Genomic DNA, 22,698 nt, shown 5'->3' with positions numbered 1-22,698 from the left:
TCCTCTCCTGCTCAGAACTGCCATGCTTCCAGAAAGCAGTGACACTGTTTACTCCAGCTGAGAATCTATCCCAGGAAATCCTTCAAGGGCAGGCTCTGATTGGGCAGCAAACCAAATGTCACCCCAGAGGAGCAATTGCCATGAAAACACTTACTGGTGTTTCCCCAGATGTGTTGGAGGCCTGTTGTTTTCCCAAGCCACAGAATAGAACATTGCTATTCTGTTCTGCAGAGTATTACTTTGCCATTAATTTCATCTGTTTTCCCCTCTATCAGAAGTGTTGATGTTTTTGAATTTTCATCTTCTTTTTCACTGCTTGTGTCTTCCAAAAGCAAAGTGTTGGAAGGGACTTCACAAGCTTATCTATCCAGAGCTGGCCAACCTGTGCCTTGGAGATGTGTGCAGCTGTTGAGCATTATTCCAAGGGTGTCTCTCACGTTGGGTTGGGACAGTATCATGTACAAAGGTGTTTGTCCTTACCAGAGCTGCTAGGTTGTCTGGTCTCCTAGCTGTGGGTGGCAGTGAGCTAGCAAGGATTGCTACACCAGCAGCTCTGAGATGCTCAAACCATCTTGCTGAGGAGAAACGGGGTCTGGTCAGTCTCTCCAGCCTATCAATTCCTCCTGGATTTCCTGTACTCTTCAGCTCACTGACGTACGTGGTACATAACTCATTGATCTCAGCAGTGTAAAGACTCTGCGGTTTGTTAAACTGGCCACTCCAGCACAGTCTGTTTCTATGGATCTGCTCTTAACGACCTCCACTCTGAACCCTCTGCAGTTAACCACTCCTGATGCTTCACTATCATTTTTTTTGAAGACTTTTTCTTGTGTATGTGCTTTCACACATCAGGTATCAGTTCTTTTCTTGTTGCTCCCATTAGTGTGTGGAGACTTGTCACCATATACCAGAACACTATCCTCTGTCTCAGCTGCAGAGGCTGATGGCATCAAGCTGTATATATTCTTACTGTATAGCATTTTCTAGTCCCATTTCCTTTCTTGGTCACACAAGGACAGGAGAAGGACTTTGGAGGAATTAAATGAGATCAAAATTTCTCTTTTGAAAACTGTACAGAGAGTAACCACCACTCTCCTAGAAGAGGAGCAGAAAATAGCAGCTTGCGTCACTTTGTATGATGATGACTGCAATAAGAATGGGAAATAGTATACTTCCCTCATGTCTTTTGCAGCCTCTGGAGTTGATGAATGATAATTTTGGTTCCTTCTCAGATTGAGGAGTGGGTGACTAATGTCGTTGTGACTGGTGCCATCTAATTGGCTCAAAAGAATCTTCTGGTTGTTCTCATGATTGGCATCACTTCCCATCATGTGCAAGCCATCGGAGAGCAAAGACCATCTTTTGAACTGTCATGGTATGAACAAGATGTAAAAGTATTGAGTTCCTGAAGCAATTCAATGTATATGAAGTATGTCTGAATCAGTACTCTGATCTTCCTGTGCAGCAACTCATGATGACTGATCTATTTCTACAGTTGCTAATTTTATTATGTTAAAAAACACTTGGTGTTAAAGTGACTTTTATGCAAAGTTTATATGAAGTTGTGATTTAAGAAGGACTCACCAGGAAGGTATAACTGAAATATTTTGCTTTGAGTCAGTTTGATCCATTTCAAAACAGTTTGTTGAGCTAGATTGCAGCTTATTGCTTAATATTAAGCCTAAGCCATCTGCCTGAACTGCTGTGGTATTTCTGGGACAGGTGACATTGTATCCTGATTATTTCTTACAGCCATCCCCAGCTCTCCATTGCCTAACCGAGGGTGCATTGCAATTGCTGTTCTTACCTACTGTAGTGGTGGATCATGGGAAAAAGCTTGCTCAGAGAGCCTCATTCTGGACGGGTAAGACAATCTGTTTGTCAAATTGGGTCAAAAAAATATTTTGCTTTGGGTCAACTCATTGAAATTAAATATTTCAATTCAGAAATACCAAAACATTTAATTTTTCATCAAAACTGTGGAAATAAAATATTTGGCACTTGCTAATGTCAGATTTTGAAGGTAAGGGTGTGAATTTTTCAAGTGATATTGACAGGAGATTCCTCTGTACCACATAACAGCAGATGTTCTTAACACAGGCCTGATGGGGAGAGGTGGCACTCAGGTGATGAAGAAATACTCCACACCATTCACCAGCCTAGCGAGAAGAAGGCTTTGTGCTCATTTTGAAAGAGGACAGTGCAAAAGTTAGCTAGGTAAGTGAAAATTACACTACACGTAGAAGAAAAACATTTGAAAGTCAGCAGAGAGAACACTACAGTAGGATCCTTGGAAGGTTAAGAGGACAATGTGAATACAAACAGGGAAAAAATGGAAAGGATCTGAGGTTGTAGCATAGAACCAAGTTAAATACTTAATTGGTGTATTAGAAATTTGCTGGGGTAAGTCATAGGGCTGGGGTATTAGCACAACTCATTCTGGAAGGATGGGCTTGGAGAAATTAAGTGTTGGTAGTATAGTTGAAGGTTATCCGTGCTTGTTCTGATTTTGTGGAATAAATGAGGGACAGACTTGTCTAAGTTAAGTTAACTTGTTTAAGTTAGAAAGAGAGGAAGAGCACAGCCTCTGTGATGGGAGGGTGTAGTGTAAGCCACTCCACTGGAAGGAGCGAAAAGTTTTTGAGCAGTTCTTGGAAGTACTTTGTAGCAAAGCCTAGGTGGCAATGGGCACTTTACCTGGATACTTCTTGGAAAGGCAGCATGGCAAAAACCTCAGTGCATCACCGTCTCGGAATATGTTGGGGGCAATTCTGTTTCATAGGGTAGAAATTCTTAGAAAGGTATTTTAGTCTTAAGTCTTAGTAAGAAGGATGGCTTGCCTGTGCATCTAAAGAAGGGAATAATAACGAAACTGAAAATCTACTTGAGAGGTTTGGATTCCTGGACAGATAGTGGAACAGACTGTCAGACAGTCTGTACAGAATTAGATTGTAAAGTGATAACAAAATATAATTGTCAAAAGTAATTAATGTTAAACTAATGTAATTTCCCAGTTCATAGGGCAGCTAGCCAAGGATAAAAAGAATGAGCAGTAGATATCATATAGGTATTTTTTTGATCTCGACTTTTGATCTTCATTATATTCTCTGACTAGATTACCAATCGAAATCTGAGTAGTAAGACTGGGTAATTTTACCCAGTCAAAGTTGCCTGGTTGGAAAAATATCCTAACAAGAGGATTGGGTAAAAAGACAAGGCTCAAGCATTAGGAAAAATATTCTAGTTGTACAAGTAGTAAAACCACAGCACAGATTACTTAGGGTTAAAGTGGAATCTTTTTGACTGAATTTTTAGAAGAACAAGCATGACTAGTATTTTTCAGAGATGGTCTAAGTTACTTATTCTGCCTTAGAGCAAGGGAAAAAATTTAATAATTGCCCCAAATCTCCTCTGGGGCTGGATTTTTAAGCATCTCTTAAGTAAGCACTTTGGGGGGATTTTTAAGACTCCTGCTTCTCAGGTGGAGTCAGGGCAAGCATAAGCCCTGAACTACGGAAATTTGCCTCAGGGCGGGTGTTACATGTAAGCGCAGGTTTGGGGAAAAGAAATATTCTTTATCTAGTCTGCAGAACTTTAGACAGGGATGCCCAGCTCCCCGCATTGAAATACTGCACATCAGACCAGCATAAGCATTTCTAGAGGCTGTGGCACACGATCTGCAAGTGTTTTTATACAAACTAATTTTCTTTAAGAGTTATGTTCCAATGGTGAGGAATGAAGAAAGGGCATGTGATGGAAGTGTGCAATGTAAACAGTTCAGGTTGCTCCTAGGAATTGCATGGTTTTAATTGGGTAACAGATCATGAACTATATTTGTAATGATTATTCAGCGGTTTCAAACCCAAAAATATATAAGAAAACCATGCCCTTCTGGAGGCAACTGACAAACAGAAAAAGAGCCAAAGTTCGTCAATGCGAGTCAGTGCTTCTATGTCCTTCCCAGAGGTACCCATGTACATTTGTTGCTGGCCTCAGCAGGTTTTGTGGTCAGCCTGAAGAGGGTGTTGTCTCTTGGTCCTGCTCAGGCCTGACTTTGGTCTCCTGAATTCACTGGCAATTTTAAGCAAGTAGAGAGGAAAGACTGCCTTAACTGAATAGGTGCTTTAGCCCTCCTCCTCTTTCTCTCTTCTCCTCCCTTCCCTCTCCTTGCTTCTCCTGCTGCCCCTGTGGCCAGGGACTTGCTGTCCCTTTTCCTGGATGGTGAACACATGGCAAGTGTCACTGCAGAGCCATGTCTCGAGTGACAGCCATAAGACCTCTCACCTTTATTTGTCCACCTCTGCTTTCTTCCAGAGGATCTTGCCCTTGCTACAGGGATGGCTCATTTGCTTGTGAAGCAGGGGATGACTTGCAAATTATAAAATTGTGACAATCCTTTGTAATTTAATATTGAATTATAGAAGTGCCAGTTTAATTGGCTGCATGTAGTTGCAATCAGCACTTCAGCAGCTGCTTCATGAGCCACACTTGCAGTAGGGGAGCCTCAGGCAGATGGGTGAGGTGAATGTTGAGAAGTGGGAATCGGTCTAGTCATCCTAAGAGAAATCATCCCCGTGTGTGAGTCAAACCTGCAGTCTCTTGCCCAAGATGAAGGGAATCTCCCAAGGGCAGCTAATCTTGCACGATCTTATCAATTGAGATCAAACATCACAGTGTCAGGTCAATAGGTATTTCTAAAAGTGCATGCAGACCTCACTCAAATTCACATTTAGCTCTAGCCAAAACACAACCCAAATCACGATCCAAATAACCTCCTCCTCAGCCCACCTTCATTGCCGTTCTGTTTCAGTGGCAGATGCAGCACAGAAAAGATTGCTTGAATGCTTAATTCAGAAATTTACTGTTTAAGGCATTACTTGTATGAACACCAGCGTAACACATAGAATACCAATGCCCTAAATTTAGTAGTTTTGTCTGAGTCATTTTCACTGTGTGGGAGGGCTGTGAAGACACTCCACCGAGTGGAGAAACTTGCTGGTGCTGTCTGTCCAATGAGATTATTTGTTAAAAAAGTCAACACAACAGAACTACAGATATGTTTGTGAGTAAAATGCAATTTTGTTGCAGACTTCAGTACAGGAAAGGGGTGGTGATGCTCTCCGCCCACTTCAAAAGCTGAAGCCAAGTTTAACTGATACGTATCTGATACTGAAATAGGTACTGAACTTCTTATGACAGCAACACATAGACACAGGTAAACACTCTGGCTGCGTGATTTGGAGGGACATAACGTGGTGTAATCCCCAGACTGGTCTGTGCAATTCCATCTTCTCTTCAAATCTAGCAATAGCAGCTGAGTTGTTACAATCCTACACATTGCAAACCAGCAGCCAAAAGCTATTCCTGGTTTTATTCACTGAAGGGTGAAATTTTGTCCTACTGAAGACAAGGCAACTTTTGCCACAGAAATTGTTCGGTACGGCTAGGAATACACACAGGCTTTTTGAAATAGGTATGGGCACAAACAATTAAGTTTGGAAGTGAGGGAAGCATTTAGACTTGTTCTGAACTGGCCACATTTACCTTTCTATCAATCTGTATTTTGTTCATACTCAATTAGCCTTTCTTCTTGAATGCAGCTGATTTCAAGTTAATATGAAAGTAGCAATTCCATTTTGGAGATTTTCCCTGGGTAATTTTTTCTGGGACCTAGGTGAATAAAATTGTCCCTGTCCTCAGGTGAAAAGCTAACTTGACTGTGCCTGAGTTTAGTAAGAATTTCTCATGTTTTTGGTAAAAGTTCTAGCTCAGCCTCTGCACTCTGGTTTTGGAGTGGACCCTTCATCAGGCAGAGATGAAGCACGTACTGTATACTGGCTGATGGCAGCCATGGCAAATACGTAAACATGCTGGGACTTGAACCTATGGCCCTGATTCTCATGAATGCTGCCACTGAGTTCAGGGTTCTGCTCACGCTAGGATCAGTCACAGCGTGTTTAGTGCCAACGACAAGAACTCTGTTCCTACAGAAACTCCAGTAAAATCAAAAGCTTGTTAATAGAAAAAGAGTAGTTAGCTGTTATCATAAACTGAGCAAAATGCCAAACAAAATTCTGCTCTGCTATTTGTTCCTGTACAGGCATTTAGCTGCCAGGAAAGACCAGTCTTATAAACATGAAATTATATCCATGGTAACATGCAAGCCATGTTTAACTTTGCAGCATGTTAAAAGGTACATTAAAAAAAACATTTTTGTGTTTTACTGCTTAGAATAGCAATTATGACTTTTAAGTCAGCTATTTTAACTCCAGTGAGCTTAGGAGTTGTTGACTTGTGAGGGTAAGGACCAGAGGCACAACCCCTTCCTCAGAACACTTGCCATTGCTAAACATTCCCATAAGGTATTATTGCTTAAATACATCCTGTATTTTCTCTACCCAGACTCCTTTAGCTAGAAAGATATGACAGGTTGTGGTATTCGACTGTAGTGAAGTCCCAGCTGTACTGTTCTACCCTTCAGGAGGGTGCAGTGCTGTGGCCCTGCAGCCATCATGCACTTACTGTTTTTGGGTAAATACTGGACTCAAGGAGCCTGCTTTGTGGTACGCCATCCTGTGATTTTAAACACTCTAACGTTTTTGTGCTAGAAAGCAAATGTTGCTTACAGAGGCGGGAGAGTGGCTGGAGTAAGGAGCAGACTGAACTAGAGTCTGGGCTGGAAAGCATATTGGGAAAGTAACTGAAAGATCCCAACTTGGAGCAAAAGCTGAAGCTGAAAACTGCAGATGGTTTTCTTGTAAGTATGATAATGTCAAATGCAAAAAAGGGAGTTTCTGCACTCTGTTGTCTGTTTTGTGCGCAGTGAAAATTATGTGCTGGAAAATGGAGCCCTGTGTCCAGAGAAAACAGCTATGACTGTGGCTATACAATATCATGTAGGAGTCAGTGGAAATTGGGTTTGACTGCTTTTGTGGAGGCCTCTGAAGCCTTGAGCTCTGTTTGCTGTGGAGTAGAGGGAGGGAAAGAGAACAGAATCAACGGGATGTGTCCTCAGTGTTTATTATCTCTTAGCACCTACATGGTAATGCCACCCTGAGTGAACTGTTGTGCTAGGAATGACTTGTGAAAAACAGAAATTTCCTCTGTAGGGGCAGCAGAACATCCCATGCTGGATGAGCGGGAGGTGCTGGAGGTCACAGTGACTACAGCTGAATCCCACAAAGCACGATGGAAATGAACAGGATGTGCTGGTAGCTACTGTTTTGTGTGTGTCATGAAGCACAGGGGCTGGTGGATGCAGTAGGCTGGGTGTTTGGCTCTGAAAAGAGATCAGCATCTTTGGAGAATATTCTTAGTTTTGCTTTCTTCCCTCATCTGTTCTTCATGGCTCTGGAGTGTTTTTTTTGAGCTACACAGATGTGAAACAAAGATGGTACAAGATGCACTTCATGTAGAAATTTAGGAACACATGTTCTAGCCTGTACCTCTCTTAATAAAAAAGTGAAGATAGTTTATCAGCACAAGCTGGCCCCTTACTTGTATGAATCCCTTTTTTACTAACAATCAACATGGTGTATGGAGAGTCTCAGACCAATCTCTAACTGGACAAGGAGGTTTGGGCTGTGCTGTTTTTTTTCCCCACTTTTGTAAAGTATATACAGAGCATGTCTTCCAGCAGGGTGTACACAGTTTGACACTGCAAGACCCAACAGTGCCTCAGTTGCAGGAGTTACTGTTTTCAAGCTGGAGAATATGAAGAGTGTCTTGAGATGCCTTGCCACTAAGTTTTGTTTCATTGCTTCTGAAATGCTTATTTTCAGGTGCCTAAAATGAGAGCCTACAAGCCTGAGCTACCTGATTTTGAGAATACATTAGTCTTTCTTTATGGGAAATTTCTTGGAAATGTCTTAGGTATTATTTTGGAATGAAATTTGGATTTTATCTTTGATGGTGGTGTCCCTTGTTCAGTCTGCAGAAGGAGGGTGTCAGTGCAAAGCATATTTGCTGTATCAGCCCTGTGTGTACTTTGGCCTTTGCTCTGAATCTTAGATGTAGTCATGCAACACTTCTCCTTTTGCAGGATGATAGTATCTTTAGGTCTGGCTGCTGGGTTCTTCCTGCTTTCATGCTGAAGAGGTGTGTGGGAAGAGGTGGCTGGTTGTGTCAGTGGTGTAATGACCTTTTCCTGATGGAGGCTCACTGGTAGTGTGTACTGGCAACACACTCCAGCAGTTACATCTATTTTGGCAAAGTTGTGCCTGCTACTGATTAATCTTGCAGGAGCAATAGGAAAGAAACAAGATCTGCAGGAGCCTGGGTTTGGCTGGGGGGGACAGTATTGTACGTGTAGTAGCTGTGCTGGTGGACATTCAAGGTAGGGGTGCAGTGTTAGCTGTGGGTTTTATGCCTTCACATTCTGGTGTACATAGCCGTGCCTGCAGAAGTCGGTTGTGTGTGTGTAGCTGGAATCTGTTCTGCATTTTGTTTCTGCTAGGAGAAATCTCATTAAAGAGGTCCTTGGGCACTTGCTAGGAGAACCGTGGCACCCGTGTGGACACACTGCCACTCAAAGACCCCATTAACTCAAAGACTTTCCCATAACCTTAGCAGACCTCAGGGAAAGCCTAGAGCACTTGGATCATGACCCCAGACCAAACGCCTCTGTCAAATTCTGTGAGGGGAACTTAATAGGATTTTCTTCGTTCCACTATTAAGTGACCACTGGTGAGTTGTTCTGTTGAAGAGACAACAGGACCCACTGAAAGGCTATTTTTCCATGAGGTTAACTTAAGCTTACTGGTGACAACTGTGGTGGGTGGCTATTGAACCAAGAGTGTCAAAAGCCAACATCTAAAATGACCTTTAGGCTGTTTACTCAAAGCAGTAGCAGACTCGCCCCCGACTTCCTGATAGGGGCCATCACTTATCAAGAAATAAGAAGAACAAGTTGCTAGATATGGAAATCGTTGTGGGAGTGAGCCTAATTGAAAACATACAGTAGTGTACAGAAGTAATATTAATACACTGGTAACCTTTACTTTTTCTGTGGAATATGTCTGTTGAAACTAAGCTAGGAGAACTACTAGGAATCAGGAAAAAGGACTCTATATATCTATATCTATATCTATATCTGTATCTATTTAAAAGCCCTTGCCAAAACAAGTAGAAAATCTTTTCTTGGGCAGACAGATGTGTATAAAATAACTTTCCTAGCTATGCAATAAAGTGTCAGAAATCAGCAATTTTCAACTCACTTGAGTGAAACTGTTTACAAAAGGAGCCTAAGGCAAGCTAAGTAATTAAGTAGACACCAAAAATTCAGTAAGTCTTAACCTAATAGTTAATATGCAGAAAACTCAGTACTATGGCTGTTGTACTATGTCTATGAGATTAGTTTCCATTTTAATTTAGAAAGCTAACTTAGGTTCTTACTTAAAAAGAAGTTTCTACATAATTCTAAGACAAACAAATATATACTTTAATACATGCTTTAAATATGTGTTTAAAAGTGCTTGGAATTTTAATGGATTTACCTCAATAAGCTGTATTGTATTATTTCACCATCTCAAAATAACCTTGTTTTAATCTAATGTTCACCTGTTTTGTGTTTGTTGTTTTTTTTTTTCCATGTAGTTGTTTTAATTAATTTGTTTCTGTTTATTTGAGTCAGAATAGCAGCAACATCTAATTCCATTTTTGTGTTTGCTAAAAAATGTCCAGACAGGCTAGCATGACAGTTTTCATCCTGGAAGGTTTTAGTAAGATCCCGCTCCACTTGGTATATACGTCACATAAGTAAGTAATGAAACTGAAAGTTTCAGATGCAGTACAACAGCTAGTAATAACCTGTTTCAAGATTTTTTTTTTTTAAAGGAAAAGAAACACCATCTTTTGGCAGAGTTTTCCCTCAAACCTCAGAGACTTGCTGATCTGCCATGTAGATCTGTACCATGGTTGCAAAGTATCAAAACAGAACTAAGAATTTTTATATCTACTCTTCCCACCCAGCACCCACAGATCCTTCCCCTTCCCTGTCTGCTGGGTACTTTTTAAATGTGTTGATGAGTCAGGAAGGGAAGGGATGCAGAAATGACCACTAGACCGATAAATGGACACATAGTGCCAACAACTAATCCTCATTTCATGACGAACATAGCCTGAGAATACCTTGTTAAATAGAATGGATTGGGAATGTTTTATTTGCTGTGGAAAACTGCTTTTTTTTTTTTGGGGGGGGGGGAGCAAAGTAGAAGTGACCAGTTCCCACTTCCCATTCAGGAACTTGCAAGTTTTCAAGGCAAAGAACCCATATTCTTTTCCCAGTCTACTGGAAGGTGTTCCTGCCCATGGCAGGAGGATTGGAAGTAGGGAATCTTTAAGGTCCCTTCCAACCCAAGCCGTTCCATAATTCTTCCTTAAACTCAGGTCTTTTTTAATGTGAATGATGGTTTTCTATCTTCTTGTGCTGTTGCAATACATCACGGGAACATCTGGCAATGATGCATGTTGGAAATTAAGTCCAGTTGCAGGAAATGGTCCACAAAAGAAAATAACATCCAGACGATAACTCTGATAAGTCACTGAGATGTTGAATTTCTTTTCAAATTTTGGAAATTTCTGTGCAATTTTCTATGCAAAGCAGGCGGTTGGAATGAAAAAGGTCATTTTGGTAAAAATCCAATGTTTCACTAAAACCAGTTCTCTTCAGCACCCCATCCCAAAATCTGTTCTATTCATAGTGTTCCAGAACAGCCTTGCCATTTGTCAGAAGCCTTCTTAGGTAACAAATAATTCAACCTATAACGAATTATTCAACCTATCTGTGCCCTATGTTGGCCATACCAGTTGTGTGTATCTTTGAAGTTCCTTGGGATAGATAAGCCTCTCCAGTGCCTGCAGGAATCCCCAGATGCTGAACAGGGAACTCTTTAGAGGAGGAAACAGAAATAACCTGAAGGCAAGGGTGTTTCTGAAGCACTACTCATGTCCTGAGGAGAGATGAGTACTACTGCAGAAAGCCAGTGTGTTCCAGCACAGAGGTTGTGCTGGTTTTAGAGAGGAGTATGTGTCTTGCTCTCCCTTTAAAATGGATCCTGTTTTGCATATTGTGTGTTCTGCTAGGAAGTGGGAGGTCACACTCAGAATCTTCCTGACAAAATCCAGTTCCTTATTATTCACCCCCAGTTACTGGCTAAAACATATGAAGAGTCCTCTTCCAGTCACGTGTCCAATTCACTGGGCTGAAGTTTCAGCTCTTTTAGGATCAAAGCCTGAATATTTCTTGCCTGATTTCAGTAGGATAAGAGGGGAATCCCCTATCCAAAGCCCTGTGGTTAAGGTACCTCCTGGGGAGGTGAGAGACGTGAATTTGAACTGATGAATACATATCCTCTGATTCCTTTCACAAGCATACTAATTACTAGACTGTGATACGAGAAGCAGAAGGTGTTACCACTATCAAAGCAGTTACTCAGCCTGGGTTTTAAAAGAAAGTGGCCACAGCCAAGTTTGAAAGCCCAAACAGTGGGTCAGTGTGCTCATAGCTGTGTTGCCTCTACAGTGGGAGGTAGCCAGGCTTTATGGATCCAGATTTCAGTCTGGGTGTGAGTTTGGTCAAGTTTCCGAGGCTGGGGAATATCCTGGGCATGCAGGAGGCGATACGAACAGAAATGGGGGTGGCTAGAGGGGCTGTGGTGGGGAGGCAAAGGGGAAGCCTTTTCTGACCATAGTTCTGACCTTAATTTTCTCCAAATGCTGAAATGTAAATGTAACATCACTATAAGAGCTTTTGAGTATTTTGTCTTGAGACCACTGCTGAATCTGATAGATGCCACATTCACCAGCTGATGGTACAGATTTACCTGCTGCTGATGATGTGAATTTAAGTGAATGGAACTTCACTCATGGTCAAAAGTTTGGTTTTTTTTTCATGCACTTAAGTATCTTGTTGGACTGGGACTTTTAACAGTGTTATTCTGTCTCTTCATGTCTCCTTCAAGATAAGGTTTTCTTGTATTCTGAAATGATGTGGCAGAAGGCAAAAAATAATCGTGTGACTCATTAGGAAATAAACAGAGGCATAATTGCCATCTGTGTTTCAGTCCGTTTAATCTTCTCTCTCTCCAGTCATGGAAAAAAGTTCATGAAAAAGTTGAGGTCTGGTTTTGTGATATTTTTCAGAGAAGCTGGCTTAAAATATTACAGAAAAGAAAGGGGGAAAAACAATAGTGGCTCTATACATTATCTTAGACAAAATGGATTAAATTTCTGACACCCTACTCATCAAATTCTGACCTTGATTTGACCCCATTGGCTTTTTACTGTTTGATGTTCTCAAACGATTTGGTGCCACTTTCCCTTTGTAGTGCAGTTAATTTTGAGTGTTAGATAGAGATCAATAGTCATAGCTTGAAATTGGCACCTTTGGAGGAAAAATATGTTGTGTGGCAGTAACATAGATTTGATAGTACTTCAGTTAAGAAAATGGTGTACTCTTTCATTATTGTTTTCAATGACAGTATCCAGAGTGTTATTTCATTCTCCTACCAAGATTCTGACAGTGTCTTGTAATATCTTATCTATCACAGAGTTTTCATTCCTCTCCTTTCATGCTTGGCTTCTGGAGTGGAACTTTATTTAAAAGGCCCCTGAAATTAGAAAGAATGACCATGGCACTTCTGCTATCAAGCTGGTCAGTAAGAAATAAACCCCCTTACTTCCAGACTTGTGTATGGCCTCCTGCTTGCCCACATTAAAATCTCATTTTATGTGCTGGCCATACTAGGGAAGCTCAGCTCGTTGGGTTTTGCATATTGCATAAGAAGGATGGATGGGAATGCCATCCCTGCCTTTGTCCATATGTAAGTGTTTGTCTTACTTTTGACCTGTTGCTGCACTTCAATGAACCTCAGTTAGCAGGGGATGCTGGTTTCTACAAGACTGCTTGAAGTAGCTGCCTCTGGAGTGCTTGGCTGGAGCTGAGGCAGCCTCTAGGGCACAGGATTTGCAGGAAACTGCTCCTTTTTGTGGGGTGCTACCCCAAAACACTGGGGACTGTGGAGGTGTGGTGAAGTACTTCTTCAGGTACAGGGCAAAGCAGGTGCTGAACAGTCTGGGGGACTTCAAATTGTACAGCTGAAATCTGGCCAATAGAGGAAGTGTGCCCTTCCTCCTGTGTAACTTTGGTTATCCCAACTAGTTTCATCAACATTTGGAAAACATGAAAACACATGGAAATACCTTTTTAACCAAAATCAATGCAATAGGTGCATGGAGGTAGGAAAGAAAATGCAGATAGGCCCAGGAGAGGAGAGGCACTTGGGAGGGAGATGTCACAACAGTCTGAAATACAGGGAAATGTCAGCCACAGCTTGTGCCTTCTTTGTACCAAGGAATCCAACCTTTGGACACAGATGAATAAGGGACATGGCTGCAATGGTCTGCCACTCCTGGAACTGTTTGATTCATTTTCACCTTCTTCCCAGGAGAATCATGTGCACCTCTGTACCACCAGCTACTTGAAAACCATTCCTCTGATTTCACAAAAAGAAATTTTCTTCAAGTTTGCATGTCCCGTGCCTTCCAGAGAACTTTTTAAAAGCCAAGTGTTAGCAATTTGAGGTCAGCAAATATTTTAATTTCTCTTCTAACTTGGAATCAATGACAAAAATTACCTGAATGTGTTTTTAATCAGTGATGACGATAAAGCAGGGAAGGGTGGAGTTGTTTCAAGACTTACTCTCCTATGCATTAATTACCAGTTCAATACTACAGAGTAAGCGGGACAGTTGTTCTATTTATACCACCAGCCTTATAACTGTTTCTGGGGAGCAGAGACAAGCTTCCTCTCTGCTGGGAAACAGACTCTACAGATGTAGTGATGGGATGTTCAGACTCCTGATACAGAGGAAATATTGCAAACAAAAAACCTCATCAAAGTGACCACTAGTGGTCATGGCACATGCAGCTACACTTTCTTAATGATTCATTTAGGTTCCTGTGTCTATAGCTGGATTTAAATGGCAGATGAGGGAAGAGTTGTCTACTACAGTAATGTGATGCTCTGTAGGAGCTGATGCTGACAGTAGCAGTGACTGGACAGGAAGGAAAGGCTCGTGCTGTAGGCTTACTTATTTGACTGAGGCTGTTGGCAGCCAACAGTAATTGTTCCAGTGTTATCTTCAGTACTTCAATGTGTTACTGCCATTATTCCACTCTTTTGTGGTTGTGATTTTGGGAAACAAAAACAGTTAGTAAGAAAAGACCACAATCATAGTCATTTGATGTGGGAAGGGAATTCGCAGGGAGCTTTGTGCTGTTTCACACGTCCCTGAGTTACAGATAATGAGGAAAACAGCGGTAGAACCAAAAACTTGAGCAAGGTTGAGATAAAGTAAATTGGCTACAGTGTTAAAGATGATCTTTGGGCAGTGGCCAATTGCTGGCTGGCTCAAGGCACGTGTCTGAGGGTCTCTAACCAATTGTAAGACAGATTCGGGTGCGTGGACAGCGTGTGGGGCTACAGGGAAAGTATATGTAGTAGTGAAAAAGGGCAATAAACGTCTCCTGTTCAAGAGCCATCAGGAGTCCGTGTCTTGCATCCCTTCAATATGAGACAACTTACTAATATGTGCTTCTCAAGTAATCCAAGAAGATTTCAAGAACAGTTCCTTTAGAACAGTTTCTGTTTGTTTTTTTGTTGTTGTTGTTGATGTTTTTTGTTTTTGTTTTTTCTGTTTGATTTTGAACTGTTCAACTTATTAAGCAGCTGGAAATGAAGTTAGAGTGTTATCAAGTGATCCCTTTCTAGAGGCACAGCTTTTTCTTATCCCATTCTGCAGAAAGGAATTACCAGTTTCTGCTTTTCACCCGTTCTTGGCCTCCTGAGGCTGTTTACTTGAAAACCAAGTGCCCAAGCAAGGAATCATTTTCACACCTTTGAAGCAAACACGCCTGGTTTAATACCATCTTGGTTCTTAGTGACTCTGTTCTCTAAGTCATGATACCTAATCTTGTTAAAGTAGAGAGTGTACAATATACAAAGAAATGGCTGGAATGGTGTGCAGGATCTTTGGGTGGTGTAAATCACTGCCACTTCAAGAAAGTCAACAGTGCACTGTTCAGTTACTGCCCCATGTTACCAGCAGTGAAGTCTCTTTGGTGCAGAAGAGAACAGGGAGATACTTGTAAAAGGCAAAATTGTCTTATTTTGATAGAAGCCTGTGTCATGTCATTATCAACTCTTCCTAGCCAGCAATCAGCAGACACAAAATCTAAATGCAAATACAGACTGCAGGGAAAATGAGAGGGCAGCCAGACCCCATTTCCAAAGGATTCCTGCATCTTTGAGTAGGCACCTCAGCAGGGATGTCTCTGCATGGAAGTAGTTGCAGCAGCTACACCACGATGCTTTTCATGAAGTGAGGACTTCTGTAATGGGGACACCTCTGAAAGTGGTAGTATTTTTCTTTCTGCTTTTTTTACTGTTCAATCTTTGGAGAGCATGTACAGATAAGACAGGGAAGAAATATTTCTCCACAAATTTCTGGTTATTTAGCAGAGGAGCAGTGGCTGAGTGATAAGACAAAGGCTACTGGGAAAGGATGTTGTAGGTACCCATGACTCATGCTCTTTACCTGACAGCATCTTTGAGGTCTGCAGATATGAAAGAGAGTTAGACCTTGTTCCAAGAAGCTTCATACTTTTGTTCTCTGAATCAGGTATGAAATGCTTTATGTACTGCTCTCCTGACATTTATTACCTCCATTTATTGACATTGCCTGCATTTATTGACATTTAGCATGCTTTTCTGTAGGCCTGTATTCCTCTAGCCACAAGCCCTAGCTTGCTGTCAGGAAAGCTAGGACCTATGAAAGCAGTGTTTTCTGGATGTGCGACCTGTGTTAAATATGCAGATGTCTGGAGGAGTTTTCCCTGAAGGGAATGCTGGGGGTGTACTGAGATACTAGCTTCTCAGATGTGTGGCTGGGGTTGGTACTTCATCTCATACAGGGAAGCCCATACATGTGCCCCCACTCCAAGTGGGAGGACTGAAAACAAGTTCCTTGCAAGGGTATGTCTCTGGTGCAGGCTCCTGATCACGTAATCAATGAGCTCACGATCAAGAAATCATAAATTGTTCTGCTAGAGACAGAGCCTCAGTGGTGCTGAGTACCAACAGTTCCCATTAGCATCAATGGCAGCTGCAGGTGCTGCGTACCATGGTTCTATGTGAAAGCCTCAGTTTGGCCCCAGGCCTCACCTCCTGCCACCCCCCACCTGGGGGCATGCTGTGCTTCCCTCCCAGACATCCCTACCTGGCAGATCCAGCCGCATTTGGAGACAAGCTGTTCTCCTTGGCTGGTTTTTTTACTAGTAGAATAAAGTATCACACTGCTTTAAAGCCATTTTAACAGCAGGAACAAAGGTTTAGTGAAAACAAACCTTTAATAAAACTTCATGTATCTTGACTACAATTCTTACCATTCCCTGAAAGCCACTCAGGTAGGCCAGCTTCTTCACATACCCTTAGAGAGCTCCTGTGACTCATCCTGGGTCCCTGAGCAGCTGCCTTCCTTCCCAAGTTCACTTCTAAGCCTGAAACATGGTTCCAGCCTTGCCTCCCGACAGCCATTAAGTGTGTTTTGAAAAGCAGTTCCACTCTACCTGTTTCTGCCCCTCTTGTTTACACTTTTCCAGACTGACACGTTTCAGTGCACGTTACTCATGAATTACTCTAGAGCAGCTCCAGAGCTGCACCAGGGAGTTTTCCCAGGTTATGGAACTAGCTGTCAGGGGGGTGTTTGCAGCGTGTGCTTGACTGTGCACTTAGGTGATGCCATCGATTACTAAAGCAGTGCATATGCTTACAGGTGAGTCACACTTTAAAATGTCTTGCTTGATCAGGACTAGAGTCCTTAATTTGTTCTGCACGTTGTAGTTTTCCAGTGAAGGCTGGATTGGTTACTGGGTTCAGCAGGAGCATGATCAAACCTGACTACTGAGTAAGTGAATGAAAGAGTAATCACTGGAAGATACTGCAGTTGAGATTTGATTGCCTTGCTGAATCTGGGGATATGTGAATGCCCTGTTCAGGGATGGGATCTGTGAGAGATCCCTGGCATACTGCTAGTTACATAAAATTGCTATTAATAGTGAATTATTTTTAGAAGGGAAGCTGACATATTGTAAAAGTGTCAAATAATAATGATATGGTAGTTAGTATATGTAATGTGCATTTGCAGCCTAGATTGTTAGGCTCTTCTAGGTTTGCCAGAAATTTCAGGTACACCCTTCCTGCAACTTTCAGTGCAGGCAAAATACCTGCCAGTACTTAAATTACTGAATTTGAACAGGAACTGCAAATTCAAAAGAAATACTTGATTTGATTTATTATCAGGGACTACATATGCACTGAAAGAGTTTGGTCAAGTTCATTAGAGCCAGATGTAAAAATGCTGCCTCCAGCTAGCTCCATCCCCTGCCAGCTGCCTTCTGTGAGTGCCTTTCCTCCCTGCTGCCCCACCTCCTACGAGCCCTCCCACCTTTGCCCAGACAGTGGGTCTGCTCATCCTCTCACCTTTACAGACCTTTACTTCAAAGTGCCCACCCCCACTGCAGCTGGGGTCAAAACCTCTGTGTGTATCCAAAACCATAGTATTATTTGCCTTGTGTGTGCTGATACTGGGGTTGTGTTTTATTTTTTGTATGACTTTGTACAAAAAAGAGCATGTGAGTATTTGTGGATCTGGAAAGGACCATTTTTGTATACACGGCTGGTATATGGAGTGTAAGTAAGAGCAGAGATGCAGTTTTATAGAGTGAGAACAGTATGCTTGGAAGCTACACAGCACCTGAGATGTTTTATCTGAGCTGTCTTGATCTAGGACTGAGTGTTTTCTAAATTGTGGTGATAGCAATTTTGAACAATGGCTTGCTATAATGTCCTGGAACTGATTGCAGCAATGGGATAAAGGAATGAATTGTGAGAAGGAGGGGAGATGCTGGTCTTCAGTGCTTTTAGGAATAATAAAATGCCTGTTCTGCAGTATGTTTAGCAATGCATAAAGAAAAAAATAATCAAATAATCTGTGGGGTTGCTTAGTGTTTTTCCAAGCTTTTATTAGGATGTTAAAGGTAGAATCTTGGCTACCTTGAAGACAGCGGGAAATTGCCTTTGCCTTGCTTGGGTCAGGATTTCTCCCGTACATCTGTGTCTGTTGTGCTTGGCAAATCACCAGAAATCCCATTGCAGCTCAGTTAGGAGAACAGAGGAGCGAGCACCTAAGCTGTACTTTCTAAACAAAATGGAGTGCCCCCAGGTGGTGCTCGGGGGCAGAGGTTGCACCTGGCCAACCGCAGTCCATCTGAAGACACTGAGGGTCTCCTGAGCAAAGAGGTGCGAAAAGCCAACGGGGAAACACAGCTGCTTGAAACCAGGTCTCAGGAATGGTAAGGGACTCGTGGCAGGCCAGGGGCAGAGCTGTTGGCCTGGCCACCTCTGGTTGTGTAGCAATCTAGTTGTGCAGGGAATTTAGATAGCATGGCAAGTAAGTAGAGTTACACAGACTTAAATACATCCCAGAAGAAAGCAAATTCTACTCCAAAATCACGACAAACAAACAAACAAATGAAAAAAAGAAACACAAAGGACAACACTCAATTGCCCAGAAATCTTGCTTATGATATGTACTAGTGCCCGGAAGCAGTCCAAATTCAATTGACAAATGTTTGGAGCTGGAGTACATGAAAGGGTGCCATACTTTATTTCTGAGCAATGGAAACCTGGACCAATTTGACCACGTAACTGCTTCAGCTCCATCATGGGCTGGGAATTTCCATGCTGAGTTTTAACCTAAAAGCAGTTAAAACAAGCCAATTTAAACATCTCTCAAAGATCTCGAACCAATGCTACTGATCTCCAGATGACAGCCTCTTAGATATTGTTACTGAAACTTTCTAGAAGTAGCACAAACCAGGAGGGAGCAATTCATCGTTGGCATAACCCCATTTACTCTAGCAGTTTGGCCCCGAGGGAGTAGGAGCACTTGATGTCTGACAGCAGCCCCAAATGTCAGTATTTCTCCCCTTGTTCATTTGCCTGCTTGCTGTGGTAGATTTCATGCCATTATAAGCTGTTTATTTACAGCCTGATCAAAGTACTTAATGACAGGGTTAATTTCTACGTATAATGAGGAAGGCAAGCCAGGAGACAGGTACTGTGTAATCGAATTTTTCATTTTGGAATTTGTTCCTCTTCATGTAGAGCTTAGCTTTGATTTTTATTACCATTAATGCCTGCATTTGCTGTTCCTTCTAGTCTCCCAGATGAGCCAAAGCTACTGTGTCAATAGTGGAGGCACCGAATTGTTCCAACAGCTTCCGTAGAAGTATGACAATAAAGTAAAAAAAGTCTGTAACTTCTCTGCAACAAGGGCTCGATATGCAGTTTGGTGTGGGGGACAGTTAATACAAGTACACTGTTTAAACAGCCTGCTGAAGCAACTGATCTTTTTATGACTCAGTAGGTGTGTGCACATTGTGTATGTGTGTTCATGGCCACAGAGAGACAAAGACTGTGTTAAAATCCAGAGATCTTATAGTTTATGAAGTGGCACGCCTTCAGCAAGATTATGCGGACATAAATGATCTCCCACAGCACAAAAGTGATGGAGGCCTTAGAAAATGTGGCTCATTGATGTAGCTAGCTTCAGGAATTAAGCTGGAAGTGAAGACAAAACTGAACCTGGGCATATCCAGCTCACTCTGCATCCACTATGTTTCGCTTTTCCAAGCACTCTGTAAATTATATGAAAAAAGGGGATTTGAAAGTTCATGAGATGTTAAATTCTGTGAACCACTGTTAGACAAGTTTCCTTATCACTGAGGTAGAAATTCTTCTTTGTGAGGAAAATGTGCACCTCTATTAGCACCACTGTGCAAGCTGTAGTTTGCAAATGTGGTGGGAGGCTTTGCTCATGCTAATTTGAGCTCAGTCATGCACCTTTTTTGCTCTTTTACATGCAAATAGCAGCTGTGTCAGTCTCTGGGATGCCTGCTTGTTCCTTTAACGGAGAGATTCCAGTTCATACCTTCAACCAGTGCATTTGTGCGTGGGCAGAGGTATATCGTGGTGGTACAGTTGCTGACAAGGGAAGAGCTGTGATGGAGGTTGGAACAAGTTAGTGAAATAGAGAAGTTTTGAAAGAAGATGCTGAACTCTTCTGGTGTGTTTTCATTTATCAAAAACATAAAAAAGGGGAGTAGAACAACAGACAACTGTACAAAATGGCAATCTGTGATCTTGCCCCATTAAAAAGGGATCTCTTAATTACCGAAGGGATCCATTTCTTCTTCTTTTGGGGGTCTCCCCATTTGAATACATCTTAAGGTGCGTATGACCTAGGCGAGGTCAAATCTGTCCCTGGTTCACTGGATCTTTCAAATCCATAAGGAATGAAGGGTGTGTGGGCTGCTTCCATGCAAAATGAATATAGAATGGTATAAATGGTATTCCTGGTCACTAGTGGTGTCCCCCAGGGCTCGGTACTGGGGCCGGTCCTCTTTAATATCTTTATCGATGATCTGGATGAGGGCGTCCAGTGCACCCTCAGTAAGTTTGCAGATGACACCAAGTTAGGTGCGTGTGTCGATCTGCTCGAGGGAAGGAAGGCTCTGCAGGAGGATCTGGATAGGCTGGAGCGATGGGCTGAGGTCAACTGTATGAAGTTCAACACGGCCAAGTGCCGGGTCCTGCACCTGGGGCGCAACAACCCCAAGCAGCGCTACAGGCTGGGAGATGAGTGGTTGGAAAGCTGCCTGGCTGAGAAGGACCTGGGAGTATTGGTTGATAGTCGGCTGAATGTGAGCCAGCAGTGTGCCCAGGTGGCCAAGAAGGCCAACAGCATCCTGGCCTGCATAAGAAGCAGTGTGGCCAGCAGGTTGAGGGAAGTGATTGTGCCCCTGTACTCGGCTCTGGTGAGGCCGCACCTTGACTACTGTGTTCAGTTTTGGGCCCCTCGCTACAGGAAGGACATGGACGTGCTCGAGCGAGTCCAGAGAAGGGCGACCAAGCTGGTGAGGGGTCTGGAGAACAAGTCTTACGAGGAGCGGCTGAGGGAGCTGGGCTTGTTCAGCCTGGAGAAGAGGAGGCTCAGGGGCGACCTCATCGCTCTCTACAGTTACCTTAAAGGAGGCTGTAGAGAGGTGGGGGTCTGTCTGTTCTCCTGCATGCCTGGTGACAGGACGAGGGGGAATGGGCGAAAGTTGCGACAGGGGAGGTTTAGGTTGGATGTTAGGAAGTACTTCTTTACCGAAAGGGTTATTAAGCGTTGGAACGGGCTGCCCAGGGAGGTGGTGGAGTCACCATCCCTGGAGGTCTTTAAAAGACGTTTAGATGTAGAGCTTAGCGATATGGTTTAGTGGAGTACTTAGTGTTAGGTTGGAGATTGGACTCGATGATCTTGAGGTCTCTTCCAACCTAGAAATCTGTGATACTGTGATACTGTGAAATCTCCCCTCTTCAGTCCTGGAGGGCTGTAACACCTGAGGGTTCAGGCAACGGCTCTGGGGCTGGGGCAAGTAAGCCACCAGCCTTGAGGCTGGGAGGGTGGTTGGCTGAGCACAGGTGCTTGGTGGTTCACAGTAGTCGCTTGGGGCCAGCAGACACATTGGGAGGAAGTAATTGAAATAAAACACATCAGCACAATGTTATTTTCTCTGTCTTCAGTCTTCGTGGCAAAGATTCTCTCCAGCCTTCATCTCCACTTTATGGCTGTGGCAACCTGTACTCAGCCTCTACATTACTGTGGCCTCTTCCTCTTCTGCAAGGCCACCTGTGCTCTCGTGTCACAAAAGTCAGTGGAAAATGAATTCAGATAAAATCTTTTCCATGGTATCACTTTGGATGCCACTTAACCTCCAAACTGAAGAAAGTGGGCAGCAGTATCGTGTGGGCTATGTAAGGCTGTACAGCAAGGACCAGTTTAAAAGGGTGTTTGATTTAGGGTGCAAGGATTTCCAGGAACTTGGAGTGCAAAGTTTTCCAGGAACGCCACCTCAAAGAAATACGTTGTCCCCGTAAAGTTCTCCATTGATTCTGTACGCTGCTTGCCCCAGGGGCTTTCTGAAGGTGATATCTCCCCTTTCAGAAAGCCCTGGCTAGCATTTGGTCACCCCCAAGGGGCTGCCTTGGTGTCAGAGTGCTGCGGCAGGACGTAGCATATGGCTGCTTCTTTGGGTGTCCATGGAGGTCCCTGCAGGCTGTAATGTTACTGTGCTTCAGCCCGCCTCTGACCTGCCTTATAATCTTAAATACATCCCCTCTCTGCATGTGCAATTGAGCTAGAGCAGCATAAGGGGAAGAAATATGTGTACATGCTTTAATCACACTGATGGAGTAAAAGTGGTACCACCTTTATATAGGGAAGGCCCTTAACACCTCTGTAACCTCTCCACTTATCTGTGGGGAAATGAGGCTGTGACCTGTGGAGTTTCCACTGACTTCAGAGTTGGCAACACTATAGTAAGTGGTAATATGTTGTGGTACAATAGGATGAAATCCTGGCCCTAGTAATGGCAGTGGAACTTGGTATTGATTTTGAAGGTGTTTTAGGGATTTTGTCTGTAGAAATTAGTGGCCAACGCCCCTGATGAAATAATCCAGCTATCAAATAGAGGCTTCTCAGCAACATGGATGTTACAAAAATGCTTTTCAAATGGAATTTTTTTCCTATTGCA

The 22,698-nt window shown here is 42.8% G+C and overlaps 1 long non-coding RNA gene across 2 annotated transcripts in view; it reads left to right on the top strand.

Annotated features, from left to right (window-relative positions):
• LOC310902434 overlaps window positions 1–22,698 on the top strand; it is a 64,083-nt gene that overhangs the window by 32,198 nt on the left and 9,187 nt on the right. Inside the window, exons 12-14 of one of the 2 annotated variants that reach the window (XR_014586722.1) lie at window positions 1,753–1,864; window positions 2,101–2,217; window positions 6,609–21,139. This is a non-coding gene — a long non-coding RNA (uncharacterized lncRNA). Of the gene's footprint in view, window positions 1–1,752; window positions 1,865–2,100; window positions 2,218–6,608; window positions 21,140–22,698 lie in introns of those variants that run through there. The other variant, XR_014586721.1, reaches the window with a different exon arrangement.

The sequence above is a fragment of the Anser anser genome (genome assembly GCF_964211835.1).
Source record: "Anser anser genome assembly, chromosome: 7".
In the NCBI taxonomy this organism is placed as follows: Eukaryota; Metazoa; Chordata; class Aves; order Anseriformes; family Anatidae; genus Anser; species Anser anser.
This window is presented reverse-complemented; position numbering and strand designations above follow the sequence as displayed.